This window comes from Lepidochelys kempii, chromosome 8 (assembly GCF_965140265.1).
Source record: "Lepidochelys kempii isolate rLepKem1 chromosome 8, rLepKem1.hap2, whole genome shotgun sequence".
NCBI classification, from domain to species: Eukaryota; Metazoa; Chordata; order Testudines; family Cheloniidae; genus Lepidochelys; species Lepidochelys kempii.
Window position 1 is genome coordinate 88205043 of NC_133263.1, and position 25669 is coordinate 88230711.

A 25669-nucleotide genomic window follows, 5' to 3' on the forward strand; every position below is an offset into this window, starting at 1 on the left:
TTTAAAAAAAAAGCCTGGTAAATCACACACAAACTACAGTATTGCTAAGGTTGCAAAGTCAAGCACTCAGTTAGGAAATGCCAGAATTAAGCTTGCCTGTGTAACCTTAATATGACTCTCTTGGACATATACATTATGATGTATTTTTTAATTAATGATCTCGCACTATTTCCTGCTCCCCATAGGCCCCCTCTGCCTTATCCAGTGCAGACGATGGACCTGCTGTGGGGATAAGTCAGGGATGTGTAGTGAAGGACACTGCTGTCTGTAGCATCCCCATCACTAAATGTGTGTGTTTCAGTTTCTGGCTGCTCACCTTGAGATACCTAGGACCGAATTTTCAGAAGTGCTAAGTGCTCCAACTGAAATCGAGTGGTGCTCTGCTTTGAGCATAGATTGTAAAGTGCTATGAAAATGCGAAATCTCCTAAAAACAAGGCTCTGGGCTTCTCAAATTCGGTACCAAAAATTAATGGAACTTTGACAATTTTCTCCATAATTTCTGTGCCTCAGTTCCCCATCCGTAAATGGGTAAATGCCACCTCTGTGAGAGGGGTGTGTGTGTGTGAATGTATTAATGTTTGAAGCACTCTGAGAGCCCTAGGAGGAAATTATTAATTTTGTATCCAGTGCAGAGTTTGGATGGGTTTTGTCAAATACAGCCTGGACCCACACTGAGGAGAATAAAAGAAGATATTGAATAAATATATGCTCACATAATGAGACAGGGGTCCTCTGGAGAAAATATAGATAAGCATATAATTAAAGACTGTAACATAACACACATATTCCCAAGGGGGCAGAGCACTTCCATTCTCAATTCTGGCATTTCACAACTTTTGAGAGCTTGACTCTGCAACCTTAACCTACTTTAACTTTAGTTTTTTATCTAATATCTATGTACCTAGAATAAATTCATCCTGATTTCTTTTATAGTATAGTGTAACATTGCATGTTGTAAAGATTGATTTACAAAAGACTCATTGCAGCTTCAAAACCAAATCTCGTGTGTCCAACACTAACAAGTCTGCTGTGGTGTAGATATCTCTTTATATTTACTAAACTACTAACTGCCACTTGCACACCAGAAATAGCCCCTGGGTCTTAGTAAATTGTTCGTTGTATGTTCCCTTTTTGGAAAATGCTTTAAGCAACCTGGAAAAAATGTAGTTTTGTTAATTTAAATAAAATATACAATATTGTGGGTTTGTTGTTGGTTCATTGAGTGAGAAGAAATTGTAGCCTTTTTTGAGTGTCTTTTTATGGTTTGTCTGCTGAACTACAGTGGATAGACCAGTGGGGCAGAACTGTGCTTTACTGGAGACCTGAATTTCCCACCAAGCCACTTAGTTCTTGGTGATATCTTTTTGGCTTTCTAATAATTGTATTTCTTATGAAAAGGCAAACTGATTTTTTGGAAGCTGGAATTCTTTTTCATAACTCGTTATGCGGCAAGATGGCTAACATAAGCAACTTGTCACTTCAAATGTGATGAGATGCTGAAAAGCAGTACTTCAGTAGCTGAGCTCCTTCTCTCTTTAATCCCTCACTTTAGAAGCAGTTACGTTATCAAAGTAACTTAGGTCTTACTTACACCAGGCCAGATCCAGTGCTTTTTGAAGTCAATGGGAACTGAAGTGGGGCTGGTCTCAATATCACACGTATTTGGCATTGGACCCTACAGCTAACTGGAACCCCCCTTCTGTTTCCTTGTACTTCAAACCGACTTTCGTAACTAGTTTGGCATGTACATCTGCCAAGGGGTGTTCTGTGAAGGGAAAGCTAATGTATTCAGTGAAACAATTTGAACGGACTGTTGAACTTACGGGAAACTGTCAAAAAGAGTGAGTTCCCTTGGTCGGAAAGTGTTCAGAGCTAAAACCAAAACCTACCTCCCTGATTAGGCTTTCTTGCAATAGTACCCTCCCTTTCATACTAGTGTCCCCAAACACTCCCAAGCCTGCTCCTTGACAGCAGGAAATGAAGCATGAGGTGCCCTTGGCAGTTTTACTTGCAGGAGGTACTTGGCTGTTACAGTGATTGTGCCGCAGGGAGAGCATTTCTAAACACAGAGAGGCACCATGCTCACGTTACATGATTTCAGTCTCACATTCGCTGTTCTGAACCCTTCCTATGCCATCAAACAGCACAGAGCATGAGCAAGAGTGCTGCTCTATGATCACTTTAAAAAAGCAAGCAAATCTGCAGAGCTTTCTACGTACATGCTGCCACCTTTATTCAACAGACGAAGGTAAAGTAGTTTTAACACTATCCTAATTAACAGGCTATATAGGAATGACTAGCACCAGGGTACAAACTTCTGTATTGAAATTTCTTAGGGTACTTCATGGCATAGTGTCTGCTAGGACTGGTTTATGCTGGAAACTTCCATCGGCATAGCTACATCTCTCAAGGGTGTGAAAAAATCCACACCTCTGAGATGTAGTTAAGTCAACCTAACCCCCAGTGCAGCTGGGTCACTGGAAATTGTCTTCTGTCAATCTTGCTACCACCACTCGGGGATGTGGATTAACTGCAGCAACTGGAGAACCCTTCCTGTCGGTGTAGTGAGGGGCTACCCTGTAGTGCTGGAGCAGTTCAGGGGTGGCTCTGCAGTTGTGCCACTGTAGCATTTTAAATGTTAACGTAGCTTCAGACATGAGGCCATAGTTTCTTCAATACCGGCAAGATAGCAGGAGGCATGAACTGTGCTGTGAGACTTGAGCTTCTGGAAGCACCTGGAAAGGAGGGGGAGTCTTGTTTGCACTTACGCCATGAGCAGTAGCCATTATGCTTCCAAGCAGGCTTTGTACATTTTACTTATCTGTCTTGATCCCACAGACCTTGAGTTTTGTCACAATTCTAGGTGCAGTTCACCACATTCGTAGTGGGACTTAATTTACAAAACTAGCTGTACACTAATGCACCACTACAATGAGTTGCAGGCATCTGGGGTACCCTACATCTGGCCCACATTCATTATAGGAACCCAACCCTGCATTTCTGATGCACCCAGACTTCCCTTGTCTTCAGTGGGAATCCTGGGTGCTCAAAAAAGGCAGGGTGAGGCCCAGCTCCCCCTCTGCACCCCTGCCTGTGATGGAATGTGAAATTACAGTGATGCTTTTTGGCAACCTTTAATCAAACCTCCTTTGTAACTTCTGCACTTTGTTGATGAAACAGTATTAAGCTAGTGCCCATAAAATAACACTCTTAACAATCGCTCTTCACTCTATCCACTGCCAACAGTGGGGAACACTTTCTTGACGAGAAAATGTTTCTGTTGTATTTATAGTGCAATAAAAGGGGCCGCATGACTTTATGCATTAGGATTAAATGGAAAACCGGGATAATGGATTAGGTAGAATACCGAAACGAGGCATCAAACCATTAAAAAATAAAGACTATTTGATTATGAAAAATAAACTGGGAGCATATATTTAACAAGAGTGACCCAGATGCGAAAAGACTGAGAAATATCCATTTATCCAGCTAAAAAAGACTGCGGAGAGCATGTTGCATGACAATGAGTGGCTTAATGGGAGACCATGCTAACTATAGAACAAAGTTTTAGACACTTGGCTTATTACAGGCCATGGCATTTATCTAACAGATGTTTGCAATTAACATTTAAAAACAAAGACCAACTAAAAAGTCTCTTATGGCTGATTGTGAAGCTGATTTAAACTGCTGGCTAGGTTGCATTAGATAGAAACTGATGCAGTTTGCATTTGCTTCCCTTCTCTGAAGATTAGGGCACGCACATTCAGACAGGTTATTGACACTGCAGAGGTGGTCCAGAAAAGCAGGGATGGTTAAAGAGAGAGTATCAATTTAATTACAGTCATGTCTGGACAATTGTTTTACTTAGTCTGATATGGAACATCTAAGAATACTGTGTGTGGTTTTTTTTGTTTGTTTCAGCTTGTTTATTTCCACCCTCCACCCCCCCATATAGTCTATTTCCCCTGTTGTTTGTGTGGTTCTTACACACAGCAGCAGGACAGAGAAACCCTTTTTTGAGTAGGAAAAGGTGACTGTAAAACCACAAAAATTGGTAGAGGATAGGTATGGGGCATGAAACTGACTGCATTTTACATCAGTTTAAAATCTAGAGGAAGCTATTTGCAGTGCACAAGAAGTTTTATCGGGCCTACAAAACCCAGAAACTATTCAGCATATTCTTGAGTGCATCTACTGGTACCATATGTATTCAGGAACTTTTCAATAAAAGGGTTCTTCGTTGGAAATGTTTTGTCGAAACAAACAGTTTTGGTGGGAGCGTATCCATTTGGATTAAACGGTTATCAGGAAGGTTTCTCAGGCCCAGAAATTTCTGGTCAAAACCAGAGAATGAGACCCCCAGAATAGCCAGTAACCTGGGGATGAGAGCATTCACCTCTGACATGGGAGAGTCAAATGTGTGTCCCTACTCTGCCATTCTCCCTGTGAATGCCCTGCTCCCCAGGCTGCTGCCGTTCTGGGCTGGGGGTCTCTGCCTTTCCTGCTGGAGCTGTTCCACTTGGTATAAATAACGTAAGCATTCACTGAGAGAGACGGACTCTGTATCCCACTTGGGATATGGGAGAACCAAGTTCAAATCCCTGCTCTGAATTAGGAAGAGCAGGGATCTGAGCCTGGATTTCCACCATCCCAGGAGAGTGTCCTGACCACCAGGCTACTCTGGGCCCTGGCTCGTGCTCTCATAATTTTCACAAAACCTTTGGAAAGCTCAAGGATTCTTCCAGTATGAAACAGGCCATGTTTCTGAAATCCCCTAGCTCTAATATGCATACAGAGTACTCCTATAACAAATGGGAGCCTTGATAGGCTAAATACAGTACAGAAATCTAAATGCCCCTTATGGGTCCCCTGGCCTTGTGTTCTTACAGTTGCCTGTAGGTTTGCTTGCATGTTCTTCCAGATTCAATGTCACTTTAAAATTGCCTGAAGTATATATTGTAGGGGACAATCCTACACTAGCCCCAGCCTGTGGATCTGATAGCCCTTCCATCTCCAACTTCTATCGCCAGATATGCACTAAGAGCACATTGCCTGTACAGCTATCCCAGTATGCTGAGCTTGCAAAGCACTCTTAGTGTGGATATAGTGTTTACCAGCCCAACTGCATCTACACTGGGGCTTTTGCCCGCACAGCTACGTTGGCCGGGGATCACACCGCATCATACCCCTGACCAACCTCAGTGCCAGCAAGAGTTTGTAGTGTAGAGCTAGCCTATGGTTCTGGGACTCAAGAACTAAAAGAAGCACCTGCTGAATGGGCAGTTCTGGCTCTCCCCACAGCTGAAGAGGCTCTATGAGACTGCCATAAATAGCTGCTGCATGAATTGAAAGGCGAGGAGGGGGAAGATAGGGTCATGTGATTTACTTTTGCGTTCCTGCTCCTTTCAAAGCAGCCAAGCACCAATCTAAATCACAGCTCTCAGAAGAGGGGAGGCAGATCCAGTTTTGCCTCAGCAGCCAGTGCTGAGCCTGTCTCCTTCCCATCCCCACAGCACTTTTCAAGCCTTCAGTTTTGCTGGCAAAGGGGGTCAAGTATGGCTGGGGCAGTTATAGAAAACATGAACACTACACAGCTGTGCATTGTTGGAGAGATCTTTCTGATTTCCCAAGTCATCGCTTTTCTAGTGGGAGGTCTGATGGATAAGTGTTAAAGGTGCAAACTTTCTCCTTCCCTCTGTCCTGTTCAGTTATGTGTTGCTGAATTGCTTCCATGAACATGCATCTTCCCCAGACCTCTTTGTGGATTCTAGTGGCTACCAGGAAAGAAGGGTCAGAGGGGAAAAAGATGGTACTGCCTAGTTTCAGTATCTGCTTGGAGAGGAAGGGAAAACTGAATAAAAACTCTGGAACTAAAATATTTAACTAATCTTGAGCAGTTGCAGGAAGTAACCTAATCTTCAGTTAAACAAATAATAATAACAAAAACTTCTGGGAACTGCTCCAGCAGAAGAATCTTGTTTTTATCTGTAATTGTGCTGTGATGGTGGTTTTTTTTCTCTTTGAAGCCTCTCTCAGATTTCATTTCAGGAACTCCGCCAAGAGGAAGCTCAGTACAAGTTACAGAAAAGGAAGTCTGCTTCCTGAGGTGGGCTCTTGACAGTGTGGGAGGAGAACGGAAGAGACTGAGGAGGCATTTTGGTAGAGTGACACTTGGGGTTCTCTGTGTTTTGTGACTATGTTTTTCCCCTCTGGGCTTTTTGAAGAGCTCCTTTCCCAGGTCAGGGAAGCTGCTAAGCAGATTCTCACAGCAGCAGAGAAAAATTGCTTCCTTAACCAATCTGATTGACTTGCCCAAGATCACACAGGGATTCTGTTGCAAAGGAGATAATGGCACCTGGCTCTCCTAGTCCCATTCTTTCACCACATGATCATCCTTCCTGGCCAGATGTGCTATTTGGCATTGAAGGGGAACACATGTAGTAAGTGGTGTCACCCTGCATTATTTTAATGACCTGGTAAATTGGCCCCATCATATCTACTGCAGGGAGTGGCAGTGACTGACAGCTGGGCAGACTTTAATTGCATTGGAGGAGCTGACAGTGTACTGTCAAAGAGTGGAGGTAACATCATTTACTTATGGCACTGTCCACTTAGTGTGTAGTCCTTTAAATGACTGCCATTTGTTGTGTCTTCATAGATGATCATAAAAATGGGGACATTTGATTTTTGATTCATAAACTGCTTGTTGAGTGATGAAAACCCGAACAAGCTATTGAGCAGTGAGTGTTTACAAAACAGAACGTGTCAGCTCCATGCTGGGCCAGTTGATAGAATGCGGCCAAACACAGAGCCTGGTCCTAGCTGAGCTGCTTCACTGGCAGCAGGGGGAAATGCTGTTGTGGGGCTCTATGGCTCGTGTCATTGCTTCATGGCATGGAGTATTTGCATGCTCAGAGCTTGGGGTGAGACCATGGTGAATCAGGGCATATGTCCCTTTAAAAAAAATAACTTCCTTCCTAATAAGAGCCCCCAAGCTGGTATTCCCCTCCCTCCCTCACTGCAATGAGCACGAGACCAGTTGGATGTTGGAGACCAGTTGGATGTTGCAAGTTATTCTGTTGACCTGTTGGATGTTGGAGACCAGTTGGATGTTGCAAGTTATTCTGTTGGCTTTCATAGATTCATAGATATTTAGGTCAGAAGGGACCATTATGATCATCTAGTCTGACCTCCTGCACAACACTTTGTCCCTCTCTCTGCCCTAATAAAGGTTTCCAGACTATTGAGTTAATGCCTCTTGAGGTAGCCATTAATATTAAATACAGCAGACACCAATATTCTGTCTCAGGCCTTTATAAGGAACCAGGGGCAAGGCGGAGAATAGCAGTGTGATGTTTGGTTTCCACAGATGATGGATTTGAGGTGAAATCTTTTTACTCCATGCCAGGTTTGCAACAGTTACTGGAAAGTTTTGCAACTAGAATGTTGCTCAACAGGATTTCAGAGCTTCCTTAGTTTCATGTTCATTACGTGCGGCTTGTGCAACCTCCTTTATTGGGAACAATATGATGCTAGGAATGCAGTAGTCCCTTTTTAGCTCTAAGAAAGGAGAGGTAATGGTATAAAAGGAGAGGATCTAGCTGAAGTGACATGGACATTATACATTCAGCCCTCACTCCTATCTAGCCTGCCAATTGCAGGTTGCTGATGCCCTTATATATAGTATTTTTGGAGGGGGGGGAGGGGAATCGCTGCATGGGTGGATGCTTAGAGGACCAAAGCAACAACAAATCCATGATCTCCACTGGTAACTGGAGGACTAAGTTGATCAATGGCAGGTTCTGTTGATGAGGAACCTTGCCAATCCTCTGGCAAGAAAGTTTGAAACCAGCTCATGCTTCGCTGATTTTACGAGGCAGGATTTAAAGTTTTATCATTTATTCTGGCCAGTATTTCTACTCTGGCTTTAATCTGTCAGTAGCTCATAGCTATCACAAAGGGTGACCCCACTTCCCCTCCTACTCATGCAGAGTCCTGGTGATGGCCTTCCAGCTAGTAAAACCATATCGCCTGAAGCAGCTAAACCCTGTTTTCATCCTGGTTTAACTACTAGTGGGGATGGACTCAGTGTTAAACCTATTTATTAAAGCAGCAATCTGAACTAGACTGGTGGTTTTAGCACAGCTTGGCCAGGTCTTACTAGCCAGCTAAACCCTGTCAAAACAGCTTGTGGTAAGTGTAAAACCAAGACGTGTAAAATCATTTCTACTCTGGCTTCATTACTGCTGCATTATCCTTAATGAAAAGGAAGGGTTGGGCCCTGATACCACAATGTCCGTGGAATTACCCATGTGCCTAACTACCTTGCTGAATGGGGACCCTGTAATCAGAGCTGGCGTTAGGCATAAGCAGACTAAGCAATTTGCTTAGGGCCCTGAGCAGCTCAAAGTGGGCCCCCTATTTGCTTTTTGTTTGTTTATTGTGGGGGGGGAGATGTTCCTGTGAAGGACCCCCTGAGGCGTAGTGCTGCCTCTGCCTGTCGTGTCTTCTAGAGTGAGCCTTGTCTATTGCTCTTGGTGTCTGGGAGCCACAAATAATGCATATTCTAGATGTCTCATCATAAATGTACCTGGACCGGATTCTGATCTAGTTTATACCTGTTTTAATTTCCTTGACTTCATGGGAGTGGCTCCTGATCTACACCAATGTGAGGTCAAAATCAGGCCCAATAAGGCCTTTTTCATCTTAGAATTTTTGCCAAGAATTTCCGCTCTTGTGAACGTGAATGGTAGATGGAATGGGAGTGTTCATGCAGACCAGGCTCTCCCAAGTTGTCTAGCCCTGCACCAAGCAACTCTAGACAAACAGGAAGATGTAGCCACGCAGAGTCCTGTCTACACTTTTGCTCCCATAGTTGCTATCTTCCATTGCCAAAGCTGAACCAGTGGTAGCAATGGTGGGAAACGTTTGGCAAAGAACTCGAGTGTACACGAGGCCTCGTTACCAGAGCAAGAAACAGAAGGATGTAGAACTGGGTGCCACTGGTAGTACCAGTATGTGTAATTATATGATAACTGGACAGATGTGTTCCAGTCATCAGAGTCTCCATCCAGAGGGTGAACAGGCTTGTTCTACAGGTTACTGCAGCCAGGATCCCAGCTGAGGACCTCATGCCTGGAGCAATATCTTCAGAGGGGAGCTTAGAGAGAGTGTCCCTCTGGCACAAGTAGATGTTGCTTTTCACTTATACTTGCTCCTGCATAAGCAGAAGGGTTACTAGGGAACATCCTCTTTTTAAAGACCTGCTGGAAGAGATTCACTGGCACAGAGCTGGTCCCACGTGCACACCTGAGGAGGGGTCGGTGGTGAATATGTGCCCAAAAAGCAGTTAGTCATTGTGCCATGGATTTGCAAATTTGATGAATGTGGTTTGTGTTACATTTTCAGCTCTGAGTGCCTCTACACTTGTGCCTTATGTGTCAATAAAATGCATAGATGTACAAAAACCCCACCACCAAACCAAATGGCTAATGCCCTGGGGACCCAGCCAGAGTGAGAAGATCTGAGATCTTGATGAGGAAATGAGCAGACCAATAGACATTGGTGATATTGTGTTTGCCTTTCGCTTTCCCCTCCCCAACAGGGAGATGAACCCCTGGCTCCAGTTCATGACTGTCACCATGCAGCTGGACATCATGTTCGAGATGGATAATGCCATCAGTAAATCATTTACTAACTGTCCCCATGCTGCTTGATCAAAATATCTACCTGTGGCAGGCTTAGCATTTTTAAATGGATTTTAGAAATATTTTAAGCAATTATTTTTTCCTGCTTCAAGTGACAATAAAGCTTGAACAGTCCTGAACAGAAGCGCTCCTGGCACAGTTCAGAATTTCGAAATGATTGTAGAGGAGAAAAGTAGGCAGCCTGGGAGAGCTATTACTGCTTGATGTGCTTGGTTAGTATTAATTGCATTACAGTAGCACCTAGAAGCCTCATTTTGCTAGTACCTATACAAACATATGGCATGAAACGGTCTCTGCCCTGAGGAGTTTACAGTTTAAACTCCTCTGTGTTCTGTAGTGTTGTGTGGGTCAGCTCAGCTGTCCCACGCTCTCCCCTCCATCAGTAGCATTGGTTCAGGGATGCTCTATGTCGTGTTTTGGGTTCCTTCAGGCTGACGGTGTTGTATGCATATAAAATGTTACAATGGATATCTTAGCCTCTAGTGCAAGTATATCAGAAAGTGGGATTGTTCAAAGCTGGGTGATCAGGGTAACACTGACATGCCCTCGTTTCTCGATCGTGCCATGCTAGCAAGGGGCAGCTCCAGACAATTAGCCTCAAAATTGCACAGTCCGTGTGGCAGCTACTGCTCTTCCATTTTACATGTCAGGGACCAAAAAGGGATGATCTTGTCTAAGCGATTATTCTAATCTGTAAAAATGGGTACAAATGGATACATTGGTAAAATGAATGTAATATCCAGCTCACCAGGAGACTGAGACAACATGAATCTGTGCTGCTAATATGACTTGCACTTTTCATCTGAAGAGCTCTCTGAGCGTGAAGCGCTCTTGTTCAGAGGCAAGCAGCATGTAGTGTACAGTTTGGTTCTGCAGAGATGGAAATAATGACTCTAATTCTAGTGTGAACGGACTTTATTAATAGAGGAAGGTTGGGCTTATGATTAAGGCCCTGCACTAGGACTTAGGGTGAGCGAGTTCAATTCCTGGCTTTGCTACAGACCTCCTGTTTGACTACGGGTAACTCACCTCACTTCTCTGACCAGCTTCAAGCTGTCACTGCAGCTCTTCTGTGCAGCTTGGGGCTGTCAACAGATTTCCCACAGGACTAGCTTTGCATAGATTTTCAGGCCACAAGGGACCATGACCATCTGGTCTGACCTCCTTGGTTGAGACACACAACCTCACCCACTGAGGATAAGTCATGAACCAACGCACATGCTCTGAGAAAGCCAACAAGCTCCTGAGACACAGCCTTGTCCCATTCTCTCCGAGTCTCTCTCATCAGTCCCAGGGAAAACTGGGTTTTCTGAAAGCCCCCACGATCCCTGTGTGTGTATCGGCTCAATGACCATATTGCTCAATGGTGTCTTTGGACTTGCGTAAGTGTGGAAATTACACTGGAATAAAGTTATTTTTATTCTAGAATAGTGTCCATGTTGGAAGCTATACGGGCACAGCTATAGTGATATAATTATACTGCTATATGTCTGCCAGGCAGTTTCCCCCATGAAGACCAGGTCTTCGTTATAGGGTGAAGATAATTAAGTCTTTCTTCTGCCCAGTTGTCCAGCCAGTCCATCTAGGGTCCAGTCACAGTGTCCCCATGATGGCTGCTCCATTGTTTGGGTAGTTAAACTCATTCAGTCCCAGAGGCTTGCAATCGCTGGTGTCATGACTGTGTCTATCTGTGGGTGAGGGTGCAGAAACTGTCTGTTGCCTTCTCTTCAACTCACACAGCACATAAATCACATTTTGGAAACAGATCAATAATTGTTACAGAGCACCCCTCCTTTCATTATAGGGGCATAAACCAACTCAAAGTGGATTGCACAAGGGGCCCTTTGAAAAATCTCAGCTTTGGAGAACAGAATTCGATGTAATGCTACAAGTGAGCTCTATTATGTCTAGAGAAGGGTACCATAATGATTGAGCAGCGGGCTCTTTGACCTGTTCTCAAGTAAGGCCGTAAATATCCAGGATGGGCTAAGGGTGGATTTTCAAAAGCAATCCGTGTTGGCCGATCTTTATTCCCCTTGACTTCAGTGGGGCAGAATTAGACCACTGCTGAGTGCCTTTGAAAATCCCTCCCTAAATCACCACCTGAGAGAATTCAAGGATGTCTGTCTATCCTCCTTCCCTGAGCCAACATTGCCTACAGTTTGCGTTATAATTATTTTGGTTGGTTACCCTTGCAGAAGACAATGCAGAGATTACATTTGACGTGTCATTGGCTTATCATGATGACATAGTCGCTGAATGGACAGAAATGGTACATGCAGTACAGACATGAAAGCTAAAATGCTCCTTTGTATCTTCATAAGTAGGTTATGGGACAAAATTTAGTCGGGGCCCACTACTACTTCAGTGTTCTCATGCTTCACAGGATTTAGCTGCTGCATCCATGTGTCCTGAATGAGTGTTTGATTGCCCTATCTGGACATTGCCCTGTGATCAAAGCATTAACTAGAGGAAAGCAGACTAGACCTAGTAGTGAGTGCAACTTTGGAGCAGAAAGATTGCCTTGTGAGTAAGACAGTGAGTCAGGAGATCTAGGTTCTGTCCCCACTCTAACATGCTCCCGGCATGACCTTGGGCAAACCACTTGTTGCTCAGTTTCTCCTGTTTTTATTAAAAGGAGCAGGGCGGGAAAAGGAAATAATGCCTGTCATCCCTGTGGAGTTGGGAGAGTTAATCCACTAATGTTTGTAATATGCTTGGAGATCCTTTGGAGATATTATAGCTGTGCAAGGGCTATGCATTATGCAAAATATTCTGATGTGATTGGAGCACAAACGAGGTGAGACTAAAGAAAGTTCATTTGTCTTAGTTATTCCTGTTTTGTTTTTTGCAACAGTGCCATTTACAGTAACTACTATAGTAATTTTTAAAAATAAATAACTCAATAATATGTTTCAGCTACAGGTATCTGCTTAACCAACTGTCCCACCTCACAAGTGAAAGGCAATATGGTAATGTAATTGCCTGTTTTATTCCACAGTCCTGCTTTCCCTGAAAAGGAATACTCAGGATATGATAAGGACTTTGTACTGTGCATCTCCACGTTTTAAAGCAGTAACTGATTGTTTTGGTGAACAGAACGAAACCATGGTAAGGTCCAATTAAGTGTGAACAATGCTGACTCTTGTATTTTCCCTCTTTATGCCGTTCCACCAGACTAGAGCACATGAAGGCCAACTCTGACTGTGATATGCCGTCTTTCATGGAAATTGGAACTGTGGCTCACTTATTCTACCTCATCAGCATTCAACTCTGTAAACGAAAGTCAGGGAATTAATGTGGGCATTGGAGAAATAAAGGATGTTTGCCTGATGGTAAATGTGGTTGATATTTTTATCGCCTGCCTTCAGTAAATGACATCAAATATCTTAACCGCTACCACAAGTGGACTGGAACAATCCATTTTATTTCATCTGTTCCTCTCAGGGCAACTTCTAGTCATCGCCAATCTGCACAAAATGAAATTGATGATATAGAAATAAAATACCCTAGTTCATATTCCTAATTCATTGAGCTGTTTAGCCACCATCTTTGTGGCACACAGAACCAGAAGAGTTTTTGTTTAAAACATGTTAGAGTTCACTCTGAACTCCAGAAAGCTGCAGGGGTTGATGGCATTCCTCCAGAGTTTCTCAAGAATCTGGGGAGATGGGGACGGGAATGACTGGCAGTGCTTTTTACTGCTGTATATAGAACTGGAGAAGAGCCAACAAGCTGGCAATTGTGGCTGCCCTACTGAAGCCTGGGAAACCCCAGAGGAGGCAGCCAGCTACCACCCCATTTCTCTCTTCTCAGCCGTCAGCAAGCTCATGGAACAGGTGCTGCTTCACCATCTGTCTGACATTATCAAAGACATCCTCCCAGCGGAGCAGGCAAGATTTTGCCTGAAGAGGAACTGCTGTGACCACATAGCTTCGCTTACTGGCCACGTTGAGGAAGTATTCCAATTTAAGTTGAAGATAGGGATCGCCCTTGTTGATCTATCCTTGGCATATGACACTGTCTGGAGACAGGGCCTCCTCCTCAAGATCTCTCACGTCATTCAACTGCCGGCAAATGATCCACCTCTTGGCAGCAATGACGGGGGACAACCACTTTAAGGTACACCTTAATGGCTAGATCTGTAGACCAAGAACTGTTAACTGTTCTGACCTGGATACTGTTTAATCTATACGCCGCAGATATACCAGCGACGGAGTCAAGGAAGTTCATGTAGATGATATTGCCCTAGCTGTTCAGCATACAAGCCTCCATACCATCAGCTGCACCCTAACCTGAGATCAATGGCTGGTTATTTCCAATGCTGGAAACTTAGGCCTAACCCCTCCACCCCCGCCCCCCAGTGACTGCTTTTCGTCTGAACAATGAAATGACAAATACCAACTTGTTGTGCCATTCTGAGGTGAGAGCGTCAGCCATGAGGCTAATCCAAAGTGTCTTGGCATTACACTGGACTGGAGTTTTGACCTTTCAGCAACACCTCGAATAAGGTCAGGTCTCATGTCGCGCGTCTCAGAAAACTGGCTGGAACATCACAGGGCTCCAGTCAGAGCTTACAAACTGCAACAATTGCCTTGGTATATTCTGCAGCTGAACATTGTGTGCCAGTGTGGTCCCCTAGCAGTCACACTAAACTCCTTGACGCTCAACTTAATAATGCTATACGCATAGTGTCATGGATGCTCAAATGACTCCAGTTGACTGGCTCCCAGCCCTATCACAAATCCAGCCTTCACAGATTAGAAGAGCTACTCAGACATCTCGCTTTTTTAACCATGTCAATGCAACTGCGGGGATCGTGCTACATGATGACCTGCAGAACTCCCAAAGATGAGATTAAAATCCTGCAACCCTCTATGGAACAGTATCAAGACCCTTACAGCCAAACTTCGATGCTGAGGCTCAATGGAGAATAACATGGAGCATTTTGACCGCTCAAAACAAACCGCTCATCACTGACCCTGCTGAGAAACTATCAGGTTTTGATTTGTCGGAAAGACTGGTGCAGATTGAATCACATGAGGACATCTCCTGGGAGATGTGGACAAACCCTCTTTAAATGAAAAATGAGGCAAACACCTGTATGTGTCTGTGGTCACCAGGCACAAACGATGGAGCACATCACATGTGAGTGTCGCCTTCGTTCTTTTGCCAGGGGCCTGACGGACATTCACCAGCTCACTGCTGTGGCAATGTTCTGGCTATCAAACTTAGATATAAATTTGTAGTTGATGCTACCTAGCCAAGCCATACAAAAGAAAAAGATAGAGAGGGCAGGAATTAAAAGCTTTCCTCAAGATTAGAGCTGAGGCTCACTGCCAGGGCTGTGTGGTGAAGTTTGCTCTGCTACTCCCTGGCTTGTAGCTGGGGGTATTAAATAGGGTATTTTACAAGCACTGTTTGCTTTAAAACATATAAATATAAATAGCTCTTTCCCAGGGCCTGCAAAGGAAACTGCACAGAGACAGTCTGCTATATAGACTGCAGGTAGGGAAAAGTGTGAGATATTGTACAGTTTCCACACTTAAACTTGTCTTCCTTCAGGGTTTCCATCAGAATAAATATTTTACCAAGATGTGGTTTGCAATGAAAACCTTCTTCACACTCATCATCCCGGTTTGGTATTGGAGATGGATCACAATGCTGACGCGTGCTCCTGTCCTGCTTGAAAAGTGAGTAGCAGAGTAATTCTCTCTGATGAACACAATGGACTTCAGTCTAAACACTGCTCCCCAGTCAAAGCCTGTATAACTAGAGGGGAAGCGAGATTTACCCCATTGGGATTTGACTACCTCTCAGTCCTCTACATAAAGTAGCATTTTATTTTCGTTTAGACTCTTACTCCTAGGCACAGATATTTTTAATAGCGATGCCTTACTTGCCAGTCACCATGTGAGCCTTTAGTCGTGGTATTTGTCAGAAGACAAGAAAACAGATACCAGTGCCGCCATGAAGGCGGGGGGAAGTGTTAACAAGGATAGGCTTTGGCAGCAAAGTGCAAATATCTTCCCTTCTCCCAAAATTCCAGACTCTACCTTTTCATGACTCTTTCGAACTCTGTTGGCCTTCAGACCTAACTTACTCCTAGCCCTGTTTCATAGTCACTAAACTAATGGCCTTGTTGACAAGCCTCTTGGTAACCAGTTGATTCATCTCACTTGATACAGATCTGGCGGTGAGCTTTAGTAAAAGGATCTACACATATATGAGGTTATATTAAAAATAGCTTAAGACTTGATTTGGAAAGCCTGGTTTGGAAAGTTTTATGATAGAAAAACTATGGAGACAAGTGACTTCTTAACAAAAAAATCTAAGAATTGGGTGACAATGGAGTTTGTGACTGGTGCAGAAATGTGAAGATGCTGCTCAGACATGCTACTGTATATCCACACCTGCCTCCTCAAGCGTAGCTGGGATTTTTTTCTTTGAAATCCAAAAGGATTCTGTTAACTCTGTTTCTGCTTCTCCAAAGTCATCTTTGCTCTTGGAATCTCCATGACATTCATAAACATCCCAGTAGAGTGGTTTTCCATTAGATTTGACTGGACTTGGATGTTGCTCTTTGAAGATATTCGACAAGGAATCTTCTATGCCATGTTTCTGACATTTTGGATAATCTTTTGTGGAGAGTGTGAGAAGGTAGGTGTGACTATAGAGTAATGAGTCTTTTATATAGATAAATTGTGAAGACTTGCACTAAAACCAGCTTTGCTGTCAGTCAAATTCACGCACATGTGCTTCTTGCAACATCCAGGGTGAAATTATTCCAAAACTTGCCTTCCATTTGGGCAGGATTTGAAGCTGACACATATAGAAGTACATAAAGGTGGTTCCAGCACAATCTGGTAACTAGCCATACTTGGACAGGGTTAATAAAGCAAGAGATGGAGATGCCAATGTGTATAACAGATCTGGAAAATCTAAAGGCTTGCCTTTTTTTATTATTTCCCATTTTGTAAAAAAGTATCTTTTTAAATATAGTGGTGCTGGGTCTTTTCCCCCCAGCCATTTGGATTGAGTTGCAATTTGGTGCCTGGTAAAGGCTCACTTTTGGCAATATAAAGGACCACCTGGATGTTGAGTGATGATTATTGTTTATTATATTACACTGGTGTTCAGGAGCCCCAGTTGGGATTGTGGCTCCATGGTGCTAGGCACTCTATAAATACATGGTAAGAGACTATTTTACAAAGGGACAACAAATAAATAGAGGAAATGGAAGGAAAATGCAACAGAAGAGCCCTATGTGACAACTCAGTTTATGCCTGTATGTATCTATATCAAACTACAAACTCCATTTTGTTTTGGGAGCCCCGTTTTGGTTGTAAGACTGTACTGTGCCTTCCCTGAGGTCTTTTTGCCTCCATTTTGGACTGACATTCCAAGAGGTGTTGACAGAGGGCAAACAATACCAATTGTCCAAGGGTCATTAACCTGGAGGGTCTCGTACTCGAACACAAGCACCCTTGGATGATGGGTTGCGTACTGCCCAGACAACCCCATCCTTCCATGAGAGCTAGGAGCCAAGAAAAGGATCACCAAACAAAGGACTTGAAGTGAAAGATGGTGGTCACCTGACAAAGGGGTCTGCAACTTCTAAAAGAGTGGCTCTTGGACTGGCATTTTCAATGGAGGGGAGAGACCAGAACCTGAAGGCTAAGCAGCAAAAGGGATCCCTAGAAAGGACTGGCCAAAACCCAAAGGCCTCTGTCTGGTGACGGTACTGAAGAGAGGGATTTTTGCAAAGGCTTATTATTTTTTCATGGATCTGTAAATCTCTTATGCTTTCTCTGTGAATAAGGTAGGAGTGTGTGTGCGTGTGTGAAGGAGTTACTGTGCAAAGCCTCCGTTCCTTGCTGTAACTCTCACATTTTCCTGAAGGGTTAAACTAAATCAGAGTACCCATGAGGGTGGACCTCTGGGGCCTATGGCAGCTGGACTGAGGGTCCCGCTTCCAAGAAGGGGCACCTGTCAGGGAATCCGAATCTTCTGATTTGATTGACCTGAGAGGTTAGAGACAGCATGTGGTCACTGCTCAGTCTCAATGGGTTTAGAAGCATGTGGGATTGGATCCAGCACTTGGATCCAAACACAGCAACGCACAGCAGGGTGAGTTTAACCAGGCCTGTTCCTGCGTGTTGTGCAGTATCCTAGAACCTGCCATTGTGCTACATGTCATTTCAGAGTCATTATTCTGTTTGTTTCAAATAATAATAATAAAAAAAACCCACAGAATAGTCTGCCCTGTGCAATTTCTCCATGTTTTTGTAATGAAGTTTATGCCTCTAACTTTGCTTCTTGGCTCTACCTGGCATGGACTTTGATAACTTTGATAACTTTTAAATAACTTTGATTATTTTTTCCCCATCCTTGTTTGCTTAGGATCAAAATGACCAAACGTGGCTCTCTGGGTACTGGAAGTGGGTTGGACCAATAGCTGTTGGCTCCTTCTGCCTCTTCATCTTTGTCATTTATAAGAGGTAAATGAGACACTATCTTCCAACTGGCCTCTGTAGTGCTAACGTGATCATGCTCTGATTTAAAATACTCTGCTGTTCCGAAAATGGATAATATTTGGAAACATGGACAAGTATGTCCCTCCTTCCCACTTTCTATCTCTCTCCCCACTTAGTTGAAAATAACATTACTCAGGTTTTTCCACGCTGCAAAGAATAATGCTTAAGAACTTGCATCTTGCTCTATTTTCAACTTTATACTGATGTGATCTATGACTATCGTGGATTCTCTCCTGTTTTCAGAGGGGTACAACTGAAAAATCCATTCTATGGTATCTGGACTACAGATGTTGGCATGAAGCTGGCTGTATCCTTCCATCTATTAGTACCAAGTGTTTCTTGTGGCAGAAACTAGAAATATTTAAGTAACAATTTATTTTTCTCCAAGTTCTTATTTAACTGGTGAAAAGCATCCTATCTTGGATAAAATGGGACTGATAGTTGGTTTCTAATTATTTTAATATTGTGGATGACCTAGAGTGTCCTCCTGAGTGAACAGTGTTATGGTTCTGTAGGGTGACACTCTGTCAAATATTAGTGCAGCATGTAGATTTTGCTGTAAGGATGAATTCTGAGACTGATGTAATATAAGGGAAGTAACTAGAAAAATTAGCACCTGCTTCAAGCTGTAGGAAGTCTGAAAAATGGCACATCTGGAATTAGGGTTTGGGTATTACAGTGATTCTAGAGCAAATCCTGTCTAAATTGCACCGGTTATGCTGTTCCCTCTCCTGATCTGACTGTAAGGTTTTTTGTTTGTTTGTTTTGTTTTTTCCTCCAGGGCAGTTCATTTCATTGCTGATCCAGAGCATGATCCTACAGCATTTATATGATTTTTCTGTTTAAAGTTGCCTGGTCATGCTGGAAGTTCTTTCAGCTGCCTTAATTTTTATTCCAGTCTGAGATAAGGTAACATGATTAGTTCCACTTCTCCAGCATCCCAGTCCTCTTGCACGAGTCGCCTAAGATTGGTTGGTGATTACTTCTCAGCTAAGCCCTGTCTTTTCATGCCAGTGAAGCAGAAGTGACAATTCCAGCTTAGCCTTTTTAGCCTGCAGAAGTTTTAATATTTTATCCCTCGTTAACACCATGTCAAGTGCTTAGGGGGAACAACAAAGCATCAGCTCTGGGACTGATCTGGGGAAGGAACCGTGAAGCGTACACCCTCACTCAGACGGAAGCTGCAGTGTGAAGCTTCCATTGAATACACACTAGAAGCCTGAATTAGGATAGCTGAAAGCAGACTAATTACCTGGATGATTGTTTCTGTAAATACCACTCTGTCAAGTAGTCATTTCCTTTACCTGGTATGCTCAGCTAATGGCATTCATTGCAGTAGCAGGCATCTGTCTCTGCCTCTACTTCTTGTTTCTGTGCTTCCTGGTGTTTAAAGTGTTTCAGAACTTCCATGGAAAGCAATTAAGTCTCCCACCCATGAAGATGACTTGCAGGATTCAGTATCAGGTTGGAAAACCCTTGTCAAATCGATACTGTCAACTACCTGTAGATGGTGGGTGGGTGCGTGGTTGGGTTCGGTTCTGATAATAACTTTTACTAGGGAGACTGAAGTCTGGACCAGATCCTAAGCTGGTATACATCAATATAGCTCCACTGACTTGATTGCAGGTCTGCTCCCAATTGGTTCCTGCTGCAGGGGGGAAAAGGAATCTCCCCTCTAGATTTCTGAACATGCTCAAAATGTCCATTGTGGTATTATTAATGATGGATTATTTTCCAAAAATATTTAAGCCCTTATTGAACATTTCCTAGTAGATATTATCACAGGTGGAATCTTGATCTTAGGTGATTCTCTCACCTGGAATATTTACGTCAATAAAAATCATATGCAGCACATGTGGTAATTGGGCTCCAAATTTACCCGGATTGGGAGCTCAACTGAATGAAAGTTTATAAAATGTCACAATAACCTATAACAACAAATGTTGATGCAAAAGTGAGCCAAAAAATCTGAATTAGTCCAAACGAAAAGGCCTACTGATTTAACTGAAAGATTGTGTTAAGAGCACGCCTAGCACAGGTACAGAAGGTCTGACCAAGCTCTTTGTTAACTAAAGAGGAAGAATTAACGGAGCCAGGGTACAGTGTATGGACAACGAGCCAAATACTACCTTCTGTCCAATTGTAATCTAGTGCTAGGTTTTCTCTGTTGCCCCTCTCTGGGGTATCTCAGTGCTGTGCAGGGAAAGTCAATGACTATAGCAAGGTCCATAGTGGATGTCATAGAGGATTCTGCATCTTGCCATTCTTTGGTTATAGGAAGATATGGTGGAAAGTCTTTATTAAAAAAGGGGGCAAATGTTGGGTAAGTCTAATTCCCCATTTAGAAATACATCATAATTTGAGCTACAATTTTCAAAAGCAACTCAGTGATTTAGGTGTCTTAAGTCTGGTTCCTAAGTCACTTAGGCACACTTGAAAATTTCACTCTTATTCCTAAAGTGCCTCGTTTGTCCCTGACTATGTAAGTCAAAATTTTGTCCAGTCTCACACTGTAAGCATGGTGAGAGTGTAACCAGCTGAGCATGGAAGCTTGGGGCTGTCAAATTTGCTGCCGTTTTAACGAAACCTTTTGATTTAAGTTGAAGTGCTGCCTCCCGCACGTTCACTTAGTAAATCAGCCTCACTCTATCCCGTACCATTTCACAAAAGGAATGTAATGGAAAGCAGTGACAATCACAAACACTGAAACCCCTTCTCCATGCATCTGGGCGGAATTCAGATGTGTAAGGGAATGAAGAACATTGGCTGTCACTCCTGGAGGACGTGTACAAGTCTTATTTGTGTGTGTGTGTGTGTTAATGCTGCCTGTGTACCCAGGAGTTGAATATCAGGTTCAAGTACTTGATGGTCATCACCTTGATCTGTGCTGCCATGACTATCATCTTCTTCATTGTCCGGCAGGTGAGTGTGCTGAAAGGTAATCTTGCATGAAAGCATTCCTGCGTTGTGTTGTGACATCTCAGGTTCATCTAAGCTCAGTCTGGAGTGAGAAGGGCCATAGTCAGAAAGGCCATTCAGTGCCATGGATTTTCATCAGTGTCTCAAACACTACACAGCCTCTTGAGGCTTATCCCAGATTCTTCCTCTGGGACTAATCCCCTTTTCTCTGCTGAACAATGCCCTTGAAAAACTAAATCTTCCAGTGTTGGAGGGATTTCTGCTCTAGAAATTATAAGGCAGCACATTGGGTCAGTGAGTAGAAAAGGGGACACACCTTCAGGAAGAAATGGTTATGATTCTTGGTTAACTATAAGCCCTATGTTCTGGTTTTGTGTGTAGAAGTGCCTTCTCATGGGCTGCAGTGTTGATGTAGAGATATGTGATGTCTTAATATAGAGCCCTTTGAAATGTTTAAAGAAAACAATGCACCAGTGTGAGCTGCCTGGTTATATTTTAATTCTAAAAATGTGACAGTGGGTTTCTGTTTACCTAATAGATTTTACAGGAATTTACTTGAGCAATTCCGCCACCTGCTCTGTCCATTGTCCTGTATTTTATTACCATCTCATTCTGTGTGTGTGTGTGTGTGTGTGTGTTCGGTTCTGGCTGGTAAGCCAAACATTCGGTCCATTATCCATCCACAGAGCAACTTGTGGGCTTTTCATTTCAGACAGACAGACGCATGCACGCGCACACACTCCCATTGAGATACTTTGATTATATCTAGGTGCTCATTCAACATATTTGAGACTCTTCCTTACCTTCCTGGCCTATTGAATCTCTGCTTTCTCACTGACAGGTGGCTGAAGGGCACTGGAAATGGGGGGACTTCACAGGGTACATGAATGGTGCCTTCTTCACAGGCATCTATGGGATGTGGAACCTTTACGTCTTCGCTCTTCTGTTCCTGTATACGCCTTCACATGAGAAATTTGGCAAAGATCAGCAACTAACAGTAAACTGGGCTGTGGAGCTGTTCTTAATCTGTTGCATATTGAAGTAAAGTGGTGGTTACTGCCTTTTGCATATCCAGCAGAACTGTACCAGTAGCGGGCCCTTTGAGAGAATCCTAGAGCTGGTGAAATGTCTAGCAACCATCTGTTTCTCCAAGGGAAATTCATATTGCTATTGGCTGGATTTAGAGCTCTCAGCACACAGCAGCAAATGAAAAAACAGATCTGAAAAGTAAAAATTGCAAATGCCCCTTGGCTTTCAATGGGATTTAGGTGCTACTGACATTTTTAGATACGGGTAATAAACCACTAAAAAATATGCTTTAGGGAATGACTGACTGGATCATCCAATAGGTATTTTACTTCTCTAACTTCTCTGATTCTATATAAAGATATTTTTCTTTTAAAGGAACACTGTAAAGTTACTCTTTTTATTTTTTTTTTAAAGTAAATGTCCCAACCTACATTACAAATAACACTTTGGATTATTAAAATGGGAAGGCCTTTAAAAATCTAATTCTGTTTGTTTAGTTTCTGCATTTCTCCCAGCATGGACAATGAAAATAAACTAGTTGGATTCATTAACTGGGAAAGCAAGGTCTCTAATGGACAGAACAACTAAGAAGCCTGGGGTTTTTTTCCTGACTGTACTACTGACTTGTTCTGTGACCCTGGGCATGTCACTTAGCTCTGTTTTATTGGGTTAGAAATTGAGGCACAGGGAAGTAAATTTACCCAGCTTTGTGGATTGCTTTGAAATGGTCAGCAGAAAAACAACAACTATGGGATGGCAAAGTTTTATTACCCGTTTTTTTATGTAGTCAGTTTCACTTTGTTTTTCATGCACTAGACCAATGGTTTTCGACCTTTTGTTCATTTGCAGACCTCTAAAAAATTCCTAATGGAAGTGTGGACCCCATTGGAGATCTTAGACACAGTCTGCGGATCCCCAGGGGTCAGCGGACCACAGGTTGAAAACTACTGCACTAGACCCATGTCTCTTCCACACTAGCGTAACAGTGCTCAGGTTTACAACATTAATGGGGAATTATGATTATTATTATTTTTTTAAAGCATCCATTGTAAAGAAAATGTGACCTTCAGATTGGTTTTGGGGTTTGAAAAAAGATCTTTACACCACTTTTAAAATTTTGAGCCAAATTTGACCTGGTAGTGTCTCATCAATCACCAAGTCTTCCTCTTTCCTTTCTAAATCAAAGTAAAAGTCTCCAAACTTTTTTTTGTGTGTGTGCGCGTGATTTAGGATGAGAAGTGGGGAGAAACTTCAGTTCAGCTCAAACCACTAGGCTGGCCGGCCAACAGAAGTTTGTAACCTGCTCGCAAGGAGGCCTAGGAGTAACTGCTATGCCATCATCTTTAAGACAAACCTGAACTGAAATACAAGATACAGGGCTCCTCAACAATTTCCATGAGGAGCTACATCTTAAACAGCTCACTTTATAAATGATCAGTGTTTATAATTGGTCTTCTCTGAGCAGGGGCATTGGATAGTCCCTTGTCCATTATTCCACCCCTCGGCCCATAGAAACACCTGCCAAAGATACTACATCTTAGGGTCCCCCCACATACTCAGGGATTTGGACATCAGCTGTTGGTGCCTCGAGATACTCGGTGGAAACAGCCAGCTTTCGGGGTGGGGGCCCTGCAGATTTTTCCATGATGGTGGACAAACCCCTAACCATGGAAGGATCTTTGAGGGGACTTCTGCAGAGATTTCCAGCCCAAAGCCTCTTCCTGCTGGTTTTATTGCAGGAGAAGACAAGTTGGCTAACATTTGTTAACTTTCTTTAATGTGGTAGCTTTATTTTTTTGTGGGTGGGCAGAGCAGGAGTGTTAGGTACGTGGATCCTTTTTTACTACTTATTTTCTGGGATAGGTGTTGAATATTCTATAATATAATCTCTATTTGCTATTCAGTATCCTAAGTGAAGGGAGCTAGTTGCCTCAGCAAATCTCATTATGACTGTCAGGAATTTGCTCAGCTAGTGAACCCCACATGTTTAGGAATCTATAGATTCGCAAATATCTTAACCATATGAAAATCTTATTAAATGAACTGTGAGCCTAGAACTCTTTTTCCTCTGCTGTAGGTGTTCTTGGCATTAAATCCAAAATTCAGATTGATTCCTTAGTCCTAATGCCTAGTTCAGGACCATTTCTGTTTTTTCGTTTACATTACAAATAGCTTATTCTATATTTAGGTACGTCAGAATATAAATGCTTCTCTGATTTTTTAAAAAAATAATCTACACCTTTATTACATATTGCCATTTTAAAGCATAACTTTTGTGTCAAACTAAGTAAGAATTACAGAATCAACAATAGTCTTTTGGGTGTTGTGAAAGTTTTTATCCTTTTTTGTTTAGAATATATTCATACTATAATCCACCTAGAAAAAATAAGACTTGCTTATGTCAGTAAAGTGTCCAGGACACTGTGCCTGTGTGAGTCTGCCTCAGAGATACACTGCCGGGCTACAGTAGGCTAGACAGGGAACCAAAGGGACCATCATGCCTTTGGTAATTTGTATTGTCTGCCTTGATCTTGCAAACACTTATGCACCTGCTTAACTTTAGGTATGTGAGTAGCTCCATTGACGTCTGTAGGCCTCTGTGCATGTGAAAGTGTTTGTAGGATTGGGTTTGTTAGCTTCCAACTTGATTTGAGTCCCCTTTAACATGGACTGTGTTCCCTAAAGCCGAGCTTCCAGGGGTGTTTATACTTCAAAAACATTGGGTTCTTAAAATTCACAGCCTGGAGCTAGTTGCACACATCTCTCTCCCTCCCTCTCCCCCCTGCCCACCCTCCCAACTGTAGTTTGAGTGATTCACCAATTTGTGGCAGTTATTTGCTGCCATCTGCTGGAATATGGAGGTAAGTTTCTCCCATAAATCTTTGTTTACCTCTATAATTTACAAATGTCTGGAGATCCATGTGCAGATCAGTTTATTTTGTAACTGTGTGTGTGTGAGAGAGAGAGCGCGTCTCTTCCCTTTTAGTGTTCAGATCAAGAATAGAGCTAGGGCCTTTCCCTGCCTGTTCCTCATGATGTCAATATGGCCAGTAGGCCTTGTGGAGTATAGATTATAAGGCTAAAAAGGGACTACTGTGATCATCTAGTCTCCTCTCTTTGTATAATGCAGGTCATAAGACTTCCCTGAATTCCTGTTTGAATTAGACCGTGCATTTTTTTAAAAAAATCCAATCTTTATTTATTTAAAAATCGCTAGGGAAGGAGAATCCACTGGACTCTTGGTAAGTTGTTTCAGTGGTTAATTACTATCACTGTTTTAAAAATAAATAAATAAAATTGTGCCTTATTTCTGAACTTGCAAAAAGTAAAGGAGTATTTGTGGCACCTTAGAGACTAACAAATTTTATAACACGGCTGCTACTCTGAAACCAGTCTGAACTTGGGCACTCTAGCCAGATTTCCCCTCCTCTTCAGGCTCTAAGATCACACACTACTAGCTATTTGGTGGTTTGGT

General features: G+C 42.8%; 1 pseudogene; it reads left to right on the plus strand.

The window, feature by feature from the left end:
* Positions 1-5557: 5557 nt before the first annotated feature.
* On the plus strand, positions 5558-22256 carry LOC140916582 (protein wntless homolog; annotated as a pseudogene).
* The last annotated feature ends 3413 nt before the right edge of the window (positions 22257-25669 follow it).